Here is a 16,972-nt window from a genome sequence, read left to right as displayed (position 1 = left end):
CAGATGTGTGTATATATATATATATATATATATATACACACATACACACACATATCTATCTATCTATATATATATATATATATATATATATATATATATATGTAAGGCAAACGTTTTAACAATATTTTTATTAATATTTCCTAACTTTAGTAAATTATGGACTGCGAACACATATGGATTCTGTACTGTTATATATTGCATTTTAAGTAAGATGCTTTAAATACTTAACATTATTAACCTTGTCATTTTTAACATGGAAGTGCTTTAAATGTTAATATTTGATTTATTTATTACATGTTTCTGGTCATATGTTTGGGATTTTATTAGTATGAGGTCATTTGAGAGGTGGCACTGGTTCTGAAAAAGTCTTTTTATTCAAGGACAAAAATGCTAAACCTGTTCTGCCAATTAAATTTATGTAAACGGTAAAGAAGCTATAAGGCAGAGTGACACAAATAAGGCGCCAAATTTAAATAGCACTAAAACGTTACCAGGAATTGCACTTCCTTTCCGAAATCATTCAAGTACCAATGAAGTTCAGTAATCCATGTAGTGGCAAATATTTCCCAATAAATATAAGTCCATAGAGCATAAGTAAAACAAAGGCAGTATTCACTTCACCAATTGTATATCACAAGTATAACTCAATCAGGAGATATGAATACAACTTGAATGTATTCAATAACAAATAAAACGGCAAGCGCTTTCACTCATAGGCTTCATCAGGCCATAAACTATTATACATTTAGGTTCCTTATATAATTCTACATATAATGACATCACTTCCTATCATTAAATATTTGAATATTTATCAGAATTAATCTGATAAATACTATTACTCATTCCAAAAGTATATAAATCATATAAGAAGATAAAATACCGTTTATAAGGATTCCTAGAGACATAATTATAACTAATATACAATACTGGATCATAGTATATAGAACTTATCACTATAAACATTCCATTGGAACGTATGACGATACATAAAATATATCACTAATTAAAAGTATATGTTACTATATAAAATGCATGACTTATTTACTAACTAAAATATACAATATAAAAATATCGAAGTATTATTATAAATTTATAAACTTATTTATCAATTCATAATACTTATATAACATCAACAAAACTAACCCTAAATGATGGTTCCAAAATAAAAATTCCTATCTGTCTGCCTAATAAAAGCACTATACTTGTAGCCATTCTCTAAGATGGGTGCTTTACCTAATCTCAAAATCCTAGGGTGAATGCAAAAAACATATCTAGTAAAATCATATCTGCACCATGTATCTGGTGTGCTGCTATACTGTACCAACATACTATTTACTTACAAACTTCATAAATCAAAATAAGTTAATTAAAATATATTAATACAAAAGCTAAGTTGAAATATAAAATATATAACAGGTATACATAACACATTACCAGGTAGCAACCCATACTAATGTGTAAAGAGTGCATCTAATAAGTTATATTTTCACCTTTAAGCCCCTAGCTTTCAACACAGGTCTTATTGGAATCCGGTCATTAAGTCCTGGGTGCCGGTCTGCCCTTAACCTGATTATCCACCTGGTCTCATGTTGTTCAGTTATATTACGTATAGGGCCTCTCCTGATCGTAGGGTAATTAACATAAATGACCATAAATTTAAAAGTATGCTCCACTGAATTTTTAGCCACATGTTTAGATAAAGCATTTTTATCATTTAATCTTAATATTATAAAAATGCTCTCTAATTCTCTCTTTTAGCCGTCTGTCTGTCTTGCCCACATAAAATGCTGGGCAAGACTGACATACAGCCAAATACACAACATGTGAAGTTTCACAATTCGCATTACAATTGAACTTAAATAACTGCTGGGTTATTGGATGTACAAAACTTGCCGATTGGTCTATTGTGTGACAAAAGTTACATTTTCTGCAAGGTCGTGTATTAGTCATAGAATTACCAGTACAAGGCATAAAATCAACTCTATTAGAACTACATAGCATTCTATACAGATTTAACTTGTTCTTATAAATAAATCTAGGTATATCTCCTACCACTTTAGAAATATCTGGATCAACCTGTAGTAAATCCCAATATTTCTTATATGCAGTTCTAACTTCTTTTGCATCTTGCGTATAATAAATGGCAACTGTTGTTCCCCGGTCATTAAAACTTTTTGTTAAATCTGTGTTTCTTCTAACACTCTGATCAGCAAAATATGGATAAGCCCGATCTTTTCTAAGATCCTCGATGTTAATTAAACTTTCATTTATTTCCCCCAACTTATACGATCTCTCTAAAAATTGTTGTTTGAGATCAACAATTTCCTGATTATATCCTTCCTGGGTAGGGTTTAATCTCGAGACCCACATGGCTTGACCTTTAATTACATTCTTAAATATATAACCAGGATGCATGCTAGATCTATGTAGATAAGAGCTCCTATGACAGATTTTCCTGTAAATTCCTGTATTAAGGTAGCCATTAAGAATTTTTTCTACATAAACATCCAGGTAGGGTACAAAATTTTGAGATGCTGTCATCGTAAATGTTAGGTAATGTGTTAAAGAATTCATTTGTTCTACAAATAGTTTCAACTGTTCCTCATCAGATTTCCAAATCAAAAAAAGATTGTCTACGAAACGAACATAAAATCCTACATACTTCTGGAAAGCATCCAGTGTGAACATGTGTCCACTCTCCCAATTAGCCATAACTAGGTTGGCGTAGCTATTGGCACAAGATGTGCCCATAGCCACGCCATCCCTCTGTATATAGGTCTGATGTTGAAAAGTAAAGATGTTATTCTCTAATACTATCCCCATCAATGTACATATGGTCTCAACTTGGGGCGGACCATAAACCTGCGCTTGCAACAGACATCTACGTATGCATTCAATTCCCTGTGAATTAGGAATGCTAGTAAATAATGATGTAACATCTAATGTTACTAACCAATAATCAGGTATCACTTTCTCGACTTCCATATAGTCATACAACATGAACAAAAATTGCTCGGTATCTCTTAATACATGTGTATATTTCTCCACTATGGTTCTTAACTTGGATTCTATATATAATGATATAGGTTCCGTTATCCACCCCCTACCAGCTACTATGGGCCTCATAGGTGGTGAAGTTGGATTTTTATGTATTTTTGGAACTCCTTGAATACAAGGTATTCTTGGGCTCTCTACTTGACAGAATTCATACAATTCCTGATTGATCCATCCTTCTGAGTATAAATATAAAATTTTGGTCTGAACCTCACCTATAATCTTATCAACCTGTTTAGAACTGATTTGTTTATAGTATTTTACATCTTCCAACATAATCTTCATACTAGACAAATATTTCTCCATATCCATAATAACAGTGGGTCCGCCTTTATCAGCTTGTCTAATAATAATGCTAGAATCATGTTTTAGATTTGCAAGTGCTTTTCTGGCACTATGTGTCAGGTTTCCATAACATTTTCTACTCCTATTAGCCTCATTCTGTTTGTACAGTTCTTCTTCTACCAATTTAGAATATGCTTCTAACAATGGATGTAGGGGGGGTATATAAGTACTAGTTTTTTTATATGTATGACTATGTATTCCAACATCTGTGATACCAAAATCTATTTTTAATTGAACATTTCTTACAAATAATTTCAGGTCTGTTATTGTTTCCGTAATGTCACTTTTTGTAGTGGGTATGAACATAAGTCCCTTCTCTAAAATTTCAATTTCTTCCCTAGTAAGAACCTTACTAGATATATTCCATATTAATGTGTTAGATGCTTGTCCCACATTTTTTTCAGCATTGGACCTGTTTGTTCTGTGTCCGTAATTCGTCTTTTTTGTTTTCCCTGACTCATAGACCTGTCCCTCCCCCCTCCCCCCTTCCATTTCTCTCCTATGGGGAAAGGGATCATATCACGAGTATCGGCCTTTTTAATGCTCATAGTTTTCCTTCTCACTACATTATCTCCTGAAATATATTCTGAGTCATTAGAAATAATTGATGTACTTTCTTTCTCCAAAGGGAGATTCTCTTGACTATCTATAATACTATCTGTACTATTAATAATGCATTGTATACCATCCTGTTCCTGGTGTATAATTGCTTTGGTAGTAACCTGATTGTTACTTTTATTCACAGCGTCATCTATATTTCTATTAGCATTCATGTCCACTAAATTAGGTAATACATTCATATCTCCTTTAACATTTGATTTAGCTATCCCTTGTGGTACATTAACATTTTGGTTCATATACACAGTTTTTAACTTATTATTAACAGTCTTTTCCTCTTTAGGCCAAGTAAAGACTTGGCCTTTCGCAAAGTCCTTAGTATCCCTGTTACTTTTGCTTTGTTTCTGTTCTAATAATTTCTTTTCAAACATATACACATTGTCCAGTAACTTTTCTAATGCTTTATCAACCATGTGTCTAGGGAACATGGAATAAATAGTTTTTTGTTGTTCCATAACATGTTCACGTAAGCTCTTTTCTTCCGGTAGGAAATAATTGTTTAACAAACTCATGTATTGTATACTTGTATTTAAATTTATTTTCTGCCACTGATATAATAAGTCAGGGTACCTGTTGACTGTGGTAGGCATTTTTAAAATGCGTAGTCCCCTCGGTATTATCCGGCACTCAATACACACTTCAAAATGTTGTCTTTGTAATTGAAGGCGTTTAAGTTTAACAAAATCCATCTCCATCTGACTTAACATGACTGATAATCCATTGCTGCTTGCTTCTGCTATGGACCCATCGTCCGTCTATGTATCAGTGGCGTCATACACTCTAAGCGGATTTTCCTTCCCATCCACATATAGATAAAACCTTGTCATGTTATCTCGACAATTTTCTGGCACGTTGGGTAATTCAACCTGTACGTTACTCAGTTCTGCCATATATATAATTAAGCAGCCAAGTAAAACAACTATAAGTATAATGAAGAAACAAATACTGGCGGCTTAAAACGCTTCCTATAAAAGTTCAGTTTGTATAAATGTAAACGGTAAGGAAGCTATAAGGCAGAATGACACAAATAAGGTGCCACATTTAAGTGGGTAGGGGAAACATCATGTTTTTCATACAGGAATATTAAGAAGTTAAAACGTTTACTGTGTGAAGAGAGATACAAGGATATCATCCCACACACAGTGAAAAATTAAGTACATTCCCATGTGGGAAGTGTAGAATGTGTGATGTGATTAGTAAAGAACAATGTTACTTTCACCCAAACCTGATCCTTGTTTTTAAACCCAGATGTTATGCCTCTTGCAACAGTTCAAATATTGTCTGTCTTGCTAGTTGTAATTACTGTGAATGTTTTTATGTAGGTAAAATCCTGAAATGACTTAAGGATAGAATATATTAACATTTGTATGATATAAGGAACAAGAACACACAAAATGCTTTAGAGAAACATCTTATGTATCTGAAAAGCACAGTTTTAGTTTCAGGGTACTACAACAAGTAACTGTGAATACATGAGGGGGAGATCACAATAAATATTTAGAAAGCATTAAACTTAGATGGATCTTGAGACTTCGAGCACATATGCTTCCTGGAATCAATAGTAATATAAGCATTAAGCCGGTGTTAGATGCTCGACCCCTCAAGTCGCATGTTAGTGTTCCTTTTAGAAATTTGTTTTAAGAGTTGATCTTACTTGAATGTGTCTTGATTGTTTAATACATTAATTGCTGTCACATGATGTATATATAAATGCAGTTATTTTTGAAGCATTTTAATGATCTGATGAAGTGTATATTTTGCTATGTGAAAGCTCTTATCCATTGTTCAGTACTTAATAAATCAACTTTATTTTTTAACGGAATTGGATTATTCAGCTGTGGTGGTTATTTTAGTTTTTTTGTTCATTGGAATTTTCGTCTACTATAACCTTTGGGTGGCGACAACAGTTTGTTTTTTCATTGTATGCTACTTTGTCTGCTGTTGCCTACACATGGCTGAGGAAACTGATATAGAATTGGAATACATCCCTTCTCACAACAGAATGCAAATGGGATGGGACATCATCATGACAGCAAACCAAGAGAATCCACTATTAATGATGAGTGTTGGCAGTACCTATCAACCAATAACACAAAGCAGTACTATGATCTTCCAAGATTTCTTAACGGCGGTAAGAGACCTAGAGAATGATTTGTTCAAATATAAGAGGCTTGTGTGGCAAAGGCAACATATGGAGGCATGCTTGCACTTTCATGTAGTTTCGAGAGGGATGATGATGCTTTGTATGCCTTCTTATGGGGATACGCACCCAGACTTGTTAAAAAAGTGGCAACAGTTGAACCTTGATCTCAGTTACCGCAATATCAAGCTAATAATAGACTATTTTGTGCCAAAGGAAAATGAACTTAAGTGACAAATACATGTGAAGTATAAAGATATCAAGAGCGAGTACAATGGGGAATCATTTAACAGTGTGCTGAACAATATGTATATGAATGTGTCCTGTTATGACAACAAACTAAAACAAATTAAGCAGCACAAGCTACAAAGAGACTATCAAGACTTCACCTCCGGTGATGTTTTTTTTTTGGTCGAGAGTAAATGATGAGCCCTTATGGGCAAATGCTCCATCCAAGATTATATCTGGGAGTTCTAGTCAAATAGAAGTATCTCCACATTCCAACCAGCCTTCCATTAAGGAACATCATGAACGTAAGATTGAGAGCAACAGCTTGCTATTGGAAACACTACCAAACACTACAGAAGCAAATTCCACCCCTCTGCCCAATCAGGAAGCAAGGATTCAGGTTGAAATGGGAGCGAGACCCAAGCAGGTAATACCAAACACCATTGAGTGTTTTTTACCATTACCCATAATACGAGTATACCAACAATCTCGGTCAGTGAGCAGAGGGAGACAGAAAAGGAAATATTCTGCAAAAAGAGAAGCTTCGAACTGAAGGGTGAGGTGATGAAAGGACTAGTGATTAACTTATCGAATCATATGCTAACAGATGAAGAGACTCAGGTATTAAAAAAAGGATTGACTTTCATACCATCTGTTGGGACCAAAGTGAGTGAACTATTGACTGATTTGAGACTTTTTAGTCGCAACTTAGCACTAAAATTATATTTTAAAAATAAAAAAGAAAGTGAAGCTGATGTAGATACATTTAAGAAAAAAAGTTCATTTATACCCATCATTCCACCACATGTTGATATTTTTGCCAAATCATGTGAGAAAGATATATATGATAGTCTATTTAGTAAAAGTAAAGGTACTTTTTATAATATGAGCAGAGATGAAAAAATGGCTCTGAGTTCCTTACAAAATAATGAAGCAATAACTATTAGGCCTGCAGACAAATGTGGAGCCATAGTCCTTATGAATAGAGAGGACTACGAACATGCAATGTTAGAAATGCTGAGTAACAGAAATACATATAAAGTGTTAGATAGGTCTTAGTATGAAGTAATTCTAAGAAATGTGAGAGACAGCCTATATGACATACTCATGTGTAGACAGTTAGATGAGCAGTTGTATACTTTTCTGCTCATAGATAAACCTATGATTCCTTGTATTAAGGGTGCACCTAAAGTACATAAGTCCCTGAATCATCCCCCGATGAGACCCACAGTTGATGGAGGGGGATGGATAACTGAATCCATCTCTCTATATACAGAGAGCAAGTTAGGACCCATAGTGAGAAATATACCGACCATTCTCCAAGATACAACACATTTATTGAGTCATTTGAGAGAGTATGAAGAGAGATTAGACAGTAAAAAATACTTGATGGTTACGTTGGATGTACAGAGTCTATTCCCCTCTATTCCTAATGACTATGGCATAGAGGCCATTAGAGAAACCCTTAATGCCATAACAACAGTTAGTAGTGAAGAAAACATTAATTTGCACACTACTTAAATTGGTGCTATCTAATAATATCTTTATATATAGTCACCAATTGTGCTTGCAACAATGGGGATTAGCAATGGGCACCCCGTGTGCAAATTTGTATGCTAACTTGGTTGTCCCTCACTGGGAAAAACAGCATCTTAGTAGCCATGCCCTGAGCACAAATATGATTACATATAGATGCTTTGTTGATGACATTCTTATGTTCTGGGACGGACATGTAAAGTCCCTGGAAGACTTTATTTTATACTTAGAGTAAACCACATCCTTTTTAAAGTTCACAATGATGTACTCTTATGAGTCAGTAAATTTTTTGGATGTGACAATATATAGAACTGAGCAAAGAGGTATTAACACCAAATTATATCATAAAGAATGCTGGAGAAATAGTATATTGGATCACAGTAGTATGCATCCAGGACATGTGTTTATTAATATAGATGAAGGACAGATGAAAAGAATAAAAAGAACATGTAATGTCCCACAAGTTATGGAGAAGGAAGTTGAGAGGTTGGAGAGTTTACCATTGGCTAGAGGGTACAATGAGTCAGAATTGAGTAGAGCAAGGATCAAGACTTTGCGGGGGAGAGAAGAGCAGGGAGAACAAGATGTACCAACTCCCTTAGAGGACAAGGCTAAAATAAACAGGAGGCATTGAGTTTGCTTTATGACAAATTATATGAATGACAATAGGAAGGTAAGCAGTATAATTAATAAAAATTGGCATCTTTTAACTATGGATGAGGAAACAAAGAAGTGTATAGGGGAAACACCAAGTTTTTCCTACAGGAAAAATAAGAACTTAAAACGTTTACTGTGTGGAGGATATCATCACACACAGTGAGAAATTAAGTACATTCCCATGTGGGAAGTGTAGAATGTGTGATGTGATTAGTAAAGAACAATGTTACTATCACCCAAACCTGAACTTTGTTTTTAAACCCAGATTTTATGCCTCTTGCAACAGTACAAATATTGTCTATCTTGGTCATTGAAATTACTGTGAATGTTTTTATGTAGGTAAAACCCTGAAATGACTTAAGGATAGAATATATCAACATTTGTATGATATAAGGAACAAGAACACACAAAATGCTTTAGCGAAACATATTAAGGAATCTGAAAAGCACAGTTTTAGTTTCAGGATACTACAACAAGTAAGTGTGAATACAAGAGGGGGAGATCACAATAAATATTTAGAAAGAATTGAACTTAGATGGATCTTGAGACTTCGAGCACATATGCTTCCTGGACTTAATAGTAATATAAGCATTAAGCCCGTGTTAGATGCTCGCCCCCTCAAGTAGCATGTTACTGTTTCTTTTAGAAATTTGTTTTAAGAGTTGATCTTACTTGAATGTGTCTTGATTGTTTAATTGAGTAATTGCTGTCACATGATGTATACATATAAATGCAGTTATTTCTGAAGCATTTTAACAATCTGATGAAGCGTAGATTTTGCTATGTGAAAGCGCTTATTCATTGTTCAGTACTTAATAAATCAACTTTTAATTTTTAATGGAATTGGATTATTCAGCCGTGGTGGTTATTTTAGTTTTTTTGTTCATTGGAATTTTCGTGTACTATAACCTTTGGGTGGCGACAGCAGTTTGTTTTTTCATTGATAGAAAACCAAAATGTAGTCTATTTGGCTATGTGTCAGTTATAAACAACATTCTATGTTGGTAACATAAACAGGATGATAAAAGAATGCATTGATTGGCACATCAGTGATATTAATAAGTTAGAGAAGACTAATGCACTAACTTAACACATAACTGACACTGATGCTGGACAGGTATTTTATACACAGTTAATATTACTTTAAGGTATGGTGATACTGTTAACTGCACGAAAAATGAATATAAGTGGATTACTGAATTGGATTCCATATGTTTTCCTAGTGAAAATGATCATTATTCACTTAAACCTGTTTTGAATTGAAAATTAAAAAAAATAAATAATAATGTTTTCAGATACTTTATGTTGTTTGTAGCATATTGTTTCATTAACTGTTTCTTTATTTAATTACATTACTATACTAAGTCATTAAAGAAACTGAGCTCTGAGAGATTTTATTTGTAATTAACCTCACAAACTTTGGTGAAAGCCCTCATTATGGATTTTATTAAAATGTGCTACCTATGCCTTTGTTCCCATTTATATTTTTTAACTGTTTTGTGGTTGTTATCTGCTCAGGATTTACTCAGTATAACTTGTATTTATTTCCGTCTTTGCTTTTTCAGTATTCTTGTACCCTGCTCACAATGCAGATTGGGAGGCAGATCTTTTTAAAGTCAGAATGAAGACTATACTCTTGTTTCTGGACACACCTATTCTGTTTTACCACAAGTCTTGTGATTTGGGATCCCTTCTTCATTTATGAGTTACATAATTTGAAGTATCAGTGGCTTTAGTGCCATTCTCTTTATGAATGGCATGATCATACCACAGTGTTCCACCAGAGAAAAGGACATAAAAAAGGTGTAACCAACAAATGACATGATCATGCCACAGTGTTCCACCAATGAAAAGGACATAAAACAAGGTGCAACCAACAAATGACATGATCGTACCACAGTGTTCCACCAATGAAAAGGACATAAAACAAGGTGTAACCAACAAATGACATGATCATACCACAGTGTTCCACCAATGAAAAGGACATAAAACAAGGTGTAACCAACAAATGACATGATCATACCACAGTGTTCCACCAATGAAAAGGACATAAAACAAGGTGTAGCCAACAAATGACATGATCATACCACAGTGTTCCACCAATGAAAAGGACATAAAACAAGGTGTAACCAACAAATGACATGATCATGCCACAGTGTTCCACCAATGAAAAGGACATAAAACAAGGTGTAACCAACAAATGACATGATCATACCACAGTGTTCCACCAATGAAAAGGACATAAGGTGTAACCAACAGGAATTTGGAGATGTAAGTGCATGGTGTGAAACTGACCATACTTTTGATAACTGCACCTGAATAATGGCTGTTCTATTTGATACCATGTCAGACTTTACTATCTCCAGCTCAGAGTGAATTCTCTTAGCCCTCTGTTGTCTAGTGCTCTCAAACATCACCCAACAGTTGAATTAAGCAGTTCTTATCATGGCTACTGTCACTACAGACTGTCTGAAATCCCATCAGTCTTATCAGGCTATGATCACTAGGTTCTTCTTCCCCCTCAGCCCTTATAAAGAAGACAGATACTCTGAGTTAACTGACCCTGCCAACTGTCTCCAGAGAGTCAGGTGACAGGATGTTAATGTTTCACAAGTTAATTATGGTTAGCTTCTGTTCATCAACCTCCTATTATATTATGATCTCAGAAGTGAACATCTCATCTGATTCATACAGAGTTCCCACACATTTTTACATCTGTTATGTATGTATCTGTAATGGAACTTGGTTATATAATGAATGGATTTAACGATTCAGGCGAACTTTAACCAGAACTAAGCTACTGGTCAATGCCAAAATTACCAGAACAGTAAATAATGAAAGCGTTTGGTGAACTTCAGATTTGAAATCCATAACTAAGAAAACTTACAAGATATATTTGAATGTTATGAATTTACAGCCATCAAAGAAAGGTGAGAAAATTCCCACAAAAGTGTTGCTTAACCGCCTACCAGTTTCTCATCTGCCACACAGTGACACTGATCTTAACTATGACACTTAACACATTCACTATTTACCATCCAACTATAAATATGATAAACCTAACCCTAAAATTAGTCATAATACAATCACTGAAATCCTAATTCAACTATATATTGTCTGACGTGACAATAGTCACCAGAAGTAGTAGGCTCTGGGATAGGGCTCTGGCCAGAGTTGGTGAGCCCTGTGAGGATTGGGTTTATCTTAAGTAAGCAGTCTAGATGAAGCTGGAGGTGTGTTTGAGACATGCCCTTAATTTAGAGTTTAATATTCACCTTTTGTTATAGTTAGGATTTAGTTTTGAGCTGGAGTTAAAGACATATGACTGTAAGGACCAAGATAGCTATACAAACACTGATGAATGAAGATATGTACTTATTATGAGTATATATCTAATTAAAGGCAAAATCATACACATTACATTTAAGGTATTCTTAAAATTAGGGTTAGGGCCATTCTTAAAATTGTTTGGATTTGGAAGGCAGGGCTGTTCTTAATGAAGAAGTGGAAGTGCAGTCTTACTCAGATGTATCCTTAAGGAAAAGAGATCAGATTAGGCTTAGGTCAGGGTTTAGAATTATCTGGACTCTTAAGGGTGGTTTAGACTTTGGGGAAAAAGTGTTATTGAAAATTTGGGATTTTTGGCACATTCCTATTCAGCATTGCTTCTCTTGCCTTGAGAGATATCTGTTTTCCTAACCTTGATTAAGGAGAGGCACAGTTGCAGTTATCTCTCAGGGAGGGGCTTCCAGGAGCTGCAGTTCTAAACTGATGACCTATTTAAGGTACCATACCATAATTACTGTGTAAGCCATGGTGGTGCAGCGGTAGCATTGTTGCCTCACAGCAAGAGGTTTTCCAGTTTGATTTGTGGCTGGAGCGCCTTCTGTGTGGAGTCTGCATGTCCTTTCTGCGGTCGACTGGCATTCAAAAGGCATGCGTAGAATGGGTGTGCCTTCGCTGAAGGTTGTTCATTGAGCTGGCACCTCGGCACCCATAAAAAATCTACTATTATCATTAGCGGACCAGAGTTCCACTGTGGCGACCCCTAACTGGGAAAAGCCGAAAGAAGAAGAACAGCAACAACCATAATTACTGTATGAATAAAAATAAATGTTAGTTTATAATTTATTATTATTTTATTTGGTTTACTTTAGTTAGTTCGAACAGCAAAACATTTGCCGTTCAAAATAACGAAAAGTTAAACCGAAACAAAACATTTCAAGCATACACAATGTCGCCCCAAATGATCGACATATTTGAGTCGACAATGTCACAGAAAATGTGACGTGATAGTTGTATAGGAGCTGATGTAAATCAAACTCCTATATGACATATCACGTTTTTGCAGGGGGGCAAGCCACCCTGCACCCCCCACACCAACTGATACTAATTTATTCCAACTATGAGATCGCACTACAGTGGGGATATGGATGAATTGCCAATCCCTACTGTACTGCGATCTCATACATATAGTTAAACACACTTATGCAAATGCACTACTGCATTCACATAAGTGTGTTTGACTATCCAAACCACTATTCATTTTCCGAATGACATTCTGATTTTCAGCACAGCATGTCGTTCGTGAAAATTATAGTAAATCTTTAATTCAGAATGCTTCATTGATTTGCATTATTCTACACACATAGGTTCATAGGTTCATAGGTTGGTACTAGGCTATCATTCCTAGGGCCTATACAAACCTAGCCATAACAATTCCCCTGGCTATTTCTTCCCACAATATTTATATCCCTGGACCCCTGTCTAGCAGGGCAACTGACGTGATCCCCGGGGTGAATTTCATATCTCCCATCCAATCGTCAAGGTTCCTTTTGAAGAGGGACAAAGAGGCGCTCTGCTTGACATGTATGGGCATTCTATTCCATTGTCTGGGGAGTCTCTGGGTCAGGAACCTATCCCTCCAGCATATCTTGTTCATTGTGATGACAAGGTTTGATCCCTGGAGCGTGTGGCTCTGAGGGATTGGGATTTCTTAAGTGTAGCATGTCCAACAGCTCTGGGTTTGACATGGCCTTGTATGTTAAGCAGAGATCGCCTCTGAGTAGACGATATGTGACAAAGTATAGCTGGAGTTTTTTCAGATGGTCACCATAGTGCATCTGCTTTAGGCCTGTGATTCTTTTAGTGAGGTATTTCCGTGGCCTTTCCAGTTGTTGCAGATGTCTTGAGAGGTACATACTAAATGGGGCATTGTATTCTATAATGGATCTAATGAGGGATGAGTACAGTGGGACAATGACCTCCATTTTTCTGGGAGTACAAACCCAGTTTAGCCTACAACCATTTCTTAACCCTCACTTACAATGACTCCTAAATATACTCAGAAGAAAACAGCCATCTCAGAAATAATTCTGTCAGACATCTAACTAAAGGAAGTTAACAAATAAAATCAATGAAAAAGAACATAAATAAGCTCATAATTCTGTAAAATATAATATTAGCTGTTACACATTGAAAGAGGCACATGATGAATAATAAAAAAATAAATAAATAAATATTTTACACAATACCCATGCATCGAAAGTAGCTTTATACAGATGAATTATCACATGATGCTTGTTGGTTATGAAAGTCAATATGAAAGTGTGATAAAAGACCTTGGGACAAAGGTGGACAGTAGTCTCTCCTTTGATAATCACATTGCCACAGTAGTCAGGAAATCCTTCTACGTGGCACACCTCATCACAAAAGGTTTCGCATCCAGGAAAAAAGAGGTCATTGTTCCCCTCTACTCATTACTCATTAGAGCCACTATAGAGTACAACACCCCTTTTGGTATGTACCTCACAAGACATCTACAACAACTGTAAAGGCTGCAGAAATACTTCACAAAGAGGATTACCAGCCTCAGACAGATGTCCTACACAGACCGTCTAAAAAAACTCCAGCTTTACTCCGTCGCATATCGCCTACTCAGAGGTGATCTCTGCCTAACATACAAAGCTATGTCAACCCCAGAGCTGTTGGACATACTCCACTTAAAGAAATCCCAATCCCTCCGAGCTACACGCTCTAGGGACCTAAACCTTGTCACCACAGTAAATAGAACATGCTGGAAGGATAGATTCCTGTCCCAGAGACTTCCCATACTCTGGAACAAACTACGTATTTATATCAAACAAAGCTCCTCATTAGCACTCTTTAAGAAAAATCTTGATGATTGGATGGGAAATATGAAATTCACCCTGGGGATCACCTCTGTGGCTCTGCTCAACAGGGGCACAGAAAAATAATTTTCTTTGGTTTCGAAAGCCAGGGTACCTTTTTGGCTAGGCTTATATAGGCTCTAGGGCCAATAGCCTAGTACCTCCCTATGAACCTATGAACCTATGAATGATTTTAGCATATTTTATAATCAGGAATGGCCAAATCTAATAGTTCAATAGTTCTTCCTGGAGAAAGAGGATTTGTTGTGTGTGAAAAGAAATAACCTTCTTCCAAAATTCAGCATCACAGCAATATATATAGCCTGCATTCACAACTTCACCATATTGTTAACAAATGATATCTATCTAGCTATCACTCTATAGTTAGATAGATAGCTATCTGTACACACCACATTGGTTCTGAAGCCACACTTTTCAAAGAAGAACTGTTTCTCTCCCATTCTGCTATTCTATAGTTGATCAGTGGGAAACAGTTTGAACACCATTACTCAGCTAATTACAGCAGTTTTTTTTTTTTATAAGAGGGTCACTTGAATGTGACTGTAAAATGCTGAAAGGAAAAGTTGTCTGTTTATACATATTACGTACCCCACAGCCTGCTTTTCAGAGTTTTCAGCATTTTTAGAGACTGCAAAATTGTGCTAGGATAGGACAACACTTAACCGTTCTTGCTGATCTCCTGGAAAACTCCATTCCAGAAGAAATGACTGGAATTTTCTTTGGGTAATGATTGGTTGCCAGACTACTGTGCTGGTCATGGATTATCTATAACAAGTAACATGCTCAGACGCAAGAATGCTCATAAACCTACTTGGTATCACTGCATCTTTGGCCTGATGGGGTCAGTGGACTTTTCATATAGTTCAACAGATCCAGAAATATATATTTTTTATTCTTGGAACAGATATAAGAAAGTATCAATTATGACTTTATGATAGACTGGACTAGACACCAAAGGCAGTAACTGAAAGGACCCTGGAAACCCAAACAAGAAATGAGGATATCATATGAATGCTTAGCAGATCCTTCTGTGGCACATGAGTTCAACGCTCCAAAAGATCTTATCTGATATACCAGTGGAGGCCAAGCTCATGACGTACAATCAGGCCTTATTCAAAATGTAACTGAGAGATCTGTGGCTAAAAGATGGTCTTTGCTTGTTAAATCCACAAGAGTACCATCCACTAGTAGATGTCTCTTTGCAATGTTAATGTAGGGACACCTGATTTTATTGGCATGTAGAATTTATTTATATTTATTTACTTGTTGTTTGTTAAGCGGGTTAGACCATCTGAGCTAGTGGACCGTTTTCAGTGGAGACCCTAGGAGAAAACCTCCAAAGTTATAATGCAAGACAAGACAGTTTGCACAAACATTACAAAAGTGTTGACATACATTACAAGAAAAATCAAATTTTACACAGGCAAAAAAATAAATAAATAAATAAAATTACCAGTTAAACAAGTGTACTGTAGTAATTACAAGTAGCATAACAAATAAGGATACACAATTGTTGAGTACAGATCAGTAATAGCTTGGTATTTTGAAAAGCAGATGTATGGAGGTGAGAGACCAAGCTTCACAAGAGAATAAGACAGTAGACTGGCGTTGTAGTGCTATCAGAGTGCAAAAAGGAGAGTAGAGAGTCTTACTTTAAAGGAAGTTGATGAAAGACAGCTTTGATAGCAATGTGATGGATAGCAGAGGAGGTGTAGGGGGGCAGAGGGGATTATGTAAGATCACAGCAATCGCAGTTGATATTTAGGAGGAACTTTCTGAGTTTGGATTTAAAGAGATCTGTACTAATAATGGTTCGAATGTTGGGGGGAAGCTTCAAATCAAACAATCAAACCAGAAATGCAGCAGCTGCAGTACTCAATGAAACAAAAAGACATGGGTGTGGCAATAGTTTGATGAGCCCATAGAAAATGGTCTTGAGATGACCTTGACGTGATTCTGGCTAATCAGCGAAGGCATCAGGCTATAATCTCTTGAGAAAGAATGGATTCTTCACTGCTGCGGAGACAGGAGTGGCGACCCAGAGAGATGAATTTAATAATATTGTGGCCTTGTACATCAGTTAAGTGTATCAGGAAATTGAAAGGGAGATGAGTATAACAGTGATAGTACTGCAGGCGTCATACTGTACTGGACAGCAATGGTGGAGGAACTGCTTTGTAGCTGGAACTGTCATTTTCGCAGA

Source organism: Protopterus annectens, chromosome 8.part0, assembly GCF_019279795.1.
Source record: "Protopterus annectens isolate FY-2018-M chromosome 8.part0, PAN1.0, whole genome shotgun sequence".
Taxonomy (NCBI): Eukaryota; Metazoa; Chordata; order Ceratodontiformes; family Protopteridae; genus Protopterus; species Protopterus annectens.
The sequence above is the reverse complement of the archived record's forward strand: the minus strand, read 5'-3'. Positions refer to the sequence as shown.